The 6,343-nt window shown below is 46.5% G+C and overlaps 1 pseudogene; it reads right to left on the bottom strand.

Annotated features, from left to right (window-relative positions):
- Positions 1-983: 983 nt before the first annotated feature.
- LOC101145614 (peptidyl-prolyl cis-trans isomerase A-like) lies at positions 984-6,316 on the bottom strand (annotated as a pseudogene).
- Positions 6,317-6,343: the final 27 nt, after the last annotated feature.

Raw genomic sequence — 6,343 nt, 5'->3', positions numbered from 1 at the left:
TCTCAAGGCCTTTGCCACCAATATCCCCCTTGGGCCCCTAATATCTTTCCTGGTCTCCAGTGGAGCTCTATTGCCATCTTCATTCTCCTGTAGACACAGGGCCTCTCATCTCCATGCACTCAGCACCGGGGGGATGGATGTAGCCGCCCTGTCCCTTCCTCACTCACACACTCCTCTGGAGGCTAATGAAGTGGCTACAAGCCAGGGCTGCTGGTCAGACCTGGCTCTGCCCCTGTGCTGGTTACCCATTGATACGTAACAAACTACCCCAAAACTTAGTGACTCCAAACAAGAGCATTTTCTGATATCTCATTTTAGGTCAGTAATTCAGGAGGGTTCAGTAAACAATTTTGCTGTTCCATGTGGCATTGACAGAGGTCACTCTGTGGTATTTCACTGGCAGATATGCTGATCTGAAGTGAACAAGAAAGGGTCACACAAATGTCTAGTGTCTGGGCTCAGTGAGGCTGTCAACCAGTTGGCCTACCCATGACCAGTCCAGCATGGCAGAGTGGGGCACAGGCCGACTTCTACAGGGTGGCTCAGGATTCCCGGAGAGCACATTCCAAGAGACCCAGGCAGAAGATGCAAAGTGTCTTATGACAGCCTCGGAAGCCCCAGAATGCTGCTTCTGCTGCATTCTCCTGGCCAGCAAGTCACTAAGGCCAATCCAGAATGGAGGCTCACGAAGTGTTTAAGAACACAGGTTCACTGACTGAGTTGGTAGTATGATTCTACCCTGCTAGCTAAGCAACCTGAGAAACTTTACTTAAGCTCTTTAAGCCTCAGTTTTCTTATCTGTAAAATGGGAATAACAACATTATCTACCTCTTAGGGTTTATGAGAGTTTAATTATATATACATATATATAATTTCTAAATTAATACAAATGTAAAAATTATACATATAAATTATACATGTGTGTATGTGTATGTATATATTTTGTTTGTTTGGCATTTAGTTTTTATTTCATAATCATAAACTTAACTCTGCAATCCAGCTGGGCATGGAAGGGAACAAGGAAAACATGGCACCCAAAGGGAACTGCAGTGAGAGCACAAAGATTCTAGGATACTGTGAGCAAATCGGATGGAAGGATGCTCTCCTGAGTTACAGAAGGAATGGTCTGGAGGTTAAGATAAAACACAAGTCAAACTTATTAGAGTTGTCCACAGTCAGCAATGGTGATCTTCTTGCTGGTCTTGCCATTCCTGGACCCTCCATGGCCTCCACAATATTCATGCCTTCTTTCACCTTGCCAAAGGCCACATGCTTGCCATCCAACCACTTAGTCTTGGCAGTGCAGATGAAAAACTGGGAACCATTTGTGTTGGGTCCAGCATTTGCCATGGACAAGATGCCAGGACCTGTATGCTTTAGGATGAAGTTCTCATCATCAAATTTCTCCCAGTAGATGGACTTGCCACCAGTGCCATCATGGCATGTGAAGTCACCATCCTGACACATAAACCCTGGAATAATTCTGTGAAAGGAGGAACCCTTACAACCAAATCCTTTCTCTCCAGTGCTCAGAGCATGAAAGTTTTCTGCTATCTTTGAAACTTTGTCTGCAAACAGCTCGAAGGAGACACAGCCTAAGGGCTCGTGGCGATGTCAAAGAACATGGTGGAGTTAACCATGGCTGATAGTACAGGGCTCCTGCCAGTGGCTGTGGCGTCTGCAAAGCCTGTTTTTGTTTTTTTTAATGCCCGCTGTAGAATGCTCATGATCATCAATATCTGCAGTTTCCTCTTCTTCTTGGGCACCACCCTAGACTATTTCCTGGCTTCCCCTGCAGTTAGATGTGGCCATGTGACTGGTTCTGGCCCATGGAACTTGAGGGGCAGTAGTAGACCTGGCCTCCATTCCTCCATGCTTACTCTCCTGGCCCTCCATCTGCCTGTGTTTGAACAAAAAATAAAGCATGGCCTGGCCAGGTGTGGTGGCTCATGCCTGTCGTCCCAGCACTTTGGGAGGCCAAGGCAGGAGGATCGCTTGAGCCCAGGAGTTTGGGAACAGAGTGGTAACATAGGGATACCCTGTCTCTACAAAAAATCAGCTGGGCATGGTGGCATGTGCCTGTGGTCCCAACTACTTGGGAGGCTGAGGTGGGAGGACCCCTTGAGCCCAGAAAATCGAGGCTGCAGTGAGCTGTGATTGTACCACTGGACTCCAGCCTGGGCAACACAGTGAGTCGCTATCTAAAAAATAAAAATATCAATCAATCAATAAAGTGTTGCTGAGTTTAGGTCACTCAGGTTTTGGGGCTGTCAGAGTCATTGGCCTAGCCTGACTGACTAAGGCACGGGTAGATAATAAAGTTCTCAATCAATACTAGCTGCTGTTCTGGCCTAATCTCCCTGGGCCTGTGTTCTCACCCATAAAATGGTGTTCACACGACCCACCCTACAGGATTGAGGAGTGAAAGAAATGATGGAGAGTATGACTTACTGGCTTAGCTTCTCTTCAACACGGTTACTTTACCTAAATACTACCAACTGAGTCATCATTACCTTTTTTCTTAAGCAAGATTATTTGTAATATAGCCTCTTTAAAGTTTTATTTTTATTTATTTAGTTTTTGGAGACAGAGTCTCGCTCTATCACCCAGGCTGGAGTACAGTGGCGCAATCTTGGCTCACTGCAGCCTCTTCCTCCCAGGTTCGAGCGATTCCTGTGTCTCAGCCTCCCAAGTAGCTGGAACTACAGATATGCACCACCACACCCCGCTAATTCTTGTATTTTTAGTAGAGATAGGGTTTCACTGTGTTGGCCAGGCTGGTCTCCAACTCTTGACCTCAAGTGATCTGCCTGCCTTGGCCTCCCAAAGTGCTGGGATTACAGGCATGAGCCACTGTGCCCAGCCCAGAATACTTCCTAAAATCCATTTGACTTGATGGTTTCCAAACCTAAATACAGAATAGGATGTTCCTAATTTAGAAGTTAGTAGATTTATTTATTTTTAATTTTTAAAGTGATGAAATTTTTTTTTAAATATAAAAAATCATATAATAAACACCTGTATTCCCACAACTCCATAAATATGGTGAAATCTTAACATTTTGCTGTATTTGATACTTGATTTTTTTTTCCTTTTTAGAGACAGGGTCCCACTCTGTCGCCCAGGCTGGACTGCAGTGGTGCAATCACAGCTTGGCTCACTGTAGCCTATAGCTCCTGGGCTCCGATTCATGTGTTTTCAAAAGACATAAAACATTATGGATGAAATTTGAAAAAAAAAAATATGTATCTAAAGAACTTGGCACAGTGCCTGGCATATGCAAAGCAGTTGGTAATTGTCAGCTAATTTTTTTATTTTTGAAATAATTTTAGATTTACAGCAAACTTACAAAGACAGCAGAGACATTTCTTGTATATCCACTCAGCTTTCTCTGATGTTAGCTTCTTACATAACCTTGCTACCTTTATCAAATAAATTAACATTGCTATAACACTATTAACTAAACCACAAACTTTATTCAGATTTCACCAGTTTTTCTACTTATGTCCTTTTTCTGTTCCAGGATCCAATCCAAGTCCAGGTGGGGTGGCTCACTCCCGTAATCTCAGCACTTTGGGAGGCTGAGGCAGGCAGATCATTTGAGGTCAGGAGTTGGAGACCAGCCTGACCAACATGGTGAAACCCTGTCTCTACTAAAAAATAAATAAATAAATAATATGCCAGGCACAGTGGCTTACACCTGGAATCCCAGCACGTTGGGAGGCCGAGGTGGGCGGATCACCTGAGGTCAGGAGTTCAAGACCAGCCTGGCCAACATAGTGAAACCCTGTTCCTACTAAAAATACAAAAAATAGCCAGGCATGATGGCAGGCGCCTGTAATCCCAGCTACTCAGAAGGCTGAGGCAGGAGAATCACTTGAACCTGGGAGGCGGAGTTTGCAGTGAGCAGTGAGCTGAGATTGTGCCACTGTACTCCAGTCTGGGTGACAGAGCAAGACTCCATCTCAAAACAAAAAGCAAACAAAAAAAAAAAAACCCAGGATCCAATCCAGGATACCACGTTGCCTTTAAGTCAGCTAATTTTTACTCATTCATCCATTCGTTCAATGCACTGAGAATGCTGCCAGCTTTCAGTCCAAGACTGGAGCCCCAGTACTATGTGCTGTGATGATGATTGATCACAGCTATCATTTAGTTATGTATTTTATTATTTTTATAAATGACATGGGGTCTTGCCATGTTGCCCAAGCTGGTCTCGAACTCTTGGGCTCAGGCGATCCTCCTGCCTTGGCCTCCCAAAGTGCTGGGATTACAGACATGAAGCACTGCACTCGGCCACAGCTACCATTTCTGGGAACTCACCACATATTGTGCAAAGCACTTTCTATATGCCCCACTTAATCTTTACAGCAATCCTATGTGGTGGCTGTCATTAATCCCGTGTTATGGATAGGGAAACTGAGGTATGGAGAGATTAACTGAGATCATACATCTGACAAGGGGCAGAAGTAGGATTTGAACCCAAAGAGTCTGGCTCCAAAGTGGTGCTCCTCACAATACACCACTTCTTTCACAAGGCTGCTCTATAGAAGAGGGAGATATGTTATTACAGGCTTCCCTGGGTGAGTGTGGCAGGCAGGAAGGCATCCCAGAGGAGGTACCAGCCTGGAGCTCGGCCTCGATTTCCTCAGTACTTGGGGAATGTTTGGCTTCCCCTCCACCTGCCTCCTCATGGCTTCCTCCAATCTCCCCCTGCAGCCTCAGATTCTGCACCCAATCCACAGAGCCCCAAGAAGGTGACCTGCTGGAACCCAAGCCCCAGGCCCAGAGTGTGGCTCTGTCGCAGCCTCAGTGCATCCACCCCAGCCAACAGGGGCAGGCTGCCCATACTCAGATGGGGATGACTGGCTTCTGGAGCCACTATCTTGGGTCCCACTGATGGTGCATGAGCAAGAAACCGCAACAAGCATTGAGTTGTCAGGTGGAAGAGGGATCCAAGGGAATTGGGAATGGGCAGGTGGGGCTACTGAGCTGGAACTGGGTTTGTCTGCTCCAGAGAATCATAGACTCCATCAACCCCAGGATGAATTGAGAACAGTCTTCCATTCCTAGGGTGGGGAGCCCAGGAGTGTTTGCACCTGCCAGGAGGGGGCTGGGCCCTGTGACTAAGCTAGACATGGCAGCACCAGCCCTCCCGCCATCCTCCACCTAAGACATATGTATATCCTCTGTAAAAGACCCAGAGAGCACCTGAGGCAGCCAACAGCAATGTGCGATTGGGAGCAAGTGTGGCAGAGAACTGAGAGAGCAGAAACACTGCAGGAGAGAGGAGGCAGAGGATGGAACTCTGAGAAACCTTGGTATTGAAGGGCCAGCCAAAGGTGGCAAGGGGCCAGGCACAGTGGCTCACACCTGTAATCCCAGCACTTTGGAAGCCTGAAGCAGGAGAATCACTTGAGTCCAGGAGTTCAAGAGCAGCCTGGACAACATAGTGAGACCTCATCTCTACAAAAAAATTTTAAAATTAACTGGGTGTGGTGGCTCACGCCTGTGGTCCCAGCTACTTGGGAAGCTGAGATGAAAGGATTGCTCGAGCTGGGGTGTGGGGATCAAGACTGCAGTGAGCTGACTGCACCACTGCACTCCAGCCTGGACCACAGAGGGAGACCCTGTCTCAAAACAACCAGAAACCGCAAACACACACACACACAAACAGAGGAGGCAAGACCTCACTAACAGCAGCCAGAGAGGTAGAGGAAAGCTGCCCATTTAAACCCCATAAACACCTTGGGTTTTTATGATGTATTTTACAGGTGAGGAACCTGGGAGGGGGCCTTTCTTTATTGTTTTATTTTATGTTGTGCCAAGATAAGAACTAAGAAACTCAGAGCTGTTTTGTTCCATCATATAACTGTCCTTTGCCTAGTATTTCTGGTATGTCTCCTTCCCAACCCCATCATCCTCTTGTTTAATGCTTTAATTTGTTAGGAGTCTAATTTTAAGCAGTCCGTTTGAAAGCAGAGTGCCAGTGAAAAGACTGACTGGTTTCAAGAGATGCTACTAGTGGACAGTGAATTTTGATATTCAGCCTTGGGTAGGATGGGCATGGAGAGAATGGTGATGCATTGAACTTGGGTCTTTATCAGACAACCTAACTATTGGGTGAGGGTATGAGGAGGACAAGATGAGGACGAGGTTATCTAATCCTCACACTTGTACCCCCAAACCTTCCTCCTGCACCCAAGGCAGATATCACGAATTATTCCCACCTGTACTCCTCCCCGAGGCTGCCATCCCACTGAATCAGAGTTGGCAAGCCATCTGGAACCTTGTGACCATCCCGAGAGTAAGTCATTGCCCCACAGACCACCAAAAGATCACC

This window comes from Gorilla gorilla, chromosome 8, assembly GCF_029281585.2.
Source record: "Gorilla gorilla gorilla isolate KB3781 chromosome 8, NHGRI_mGorGor1-v2.1_pri, whole genome shotgun sequence".
Lineage (NCBI taxonomy): Eukaryota > Metazoa > Chordata > Mammalia > Primates > Hominidae > Gorilla > Gorilla gorilla.
This window is presented reverse-complemented; position numbering and strand designations above follow the sequence as displayed.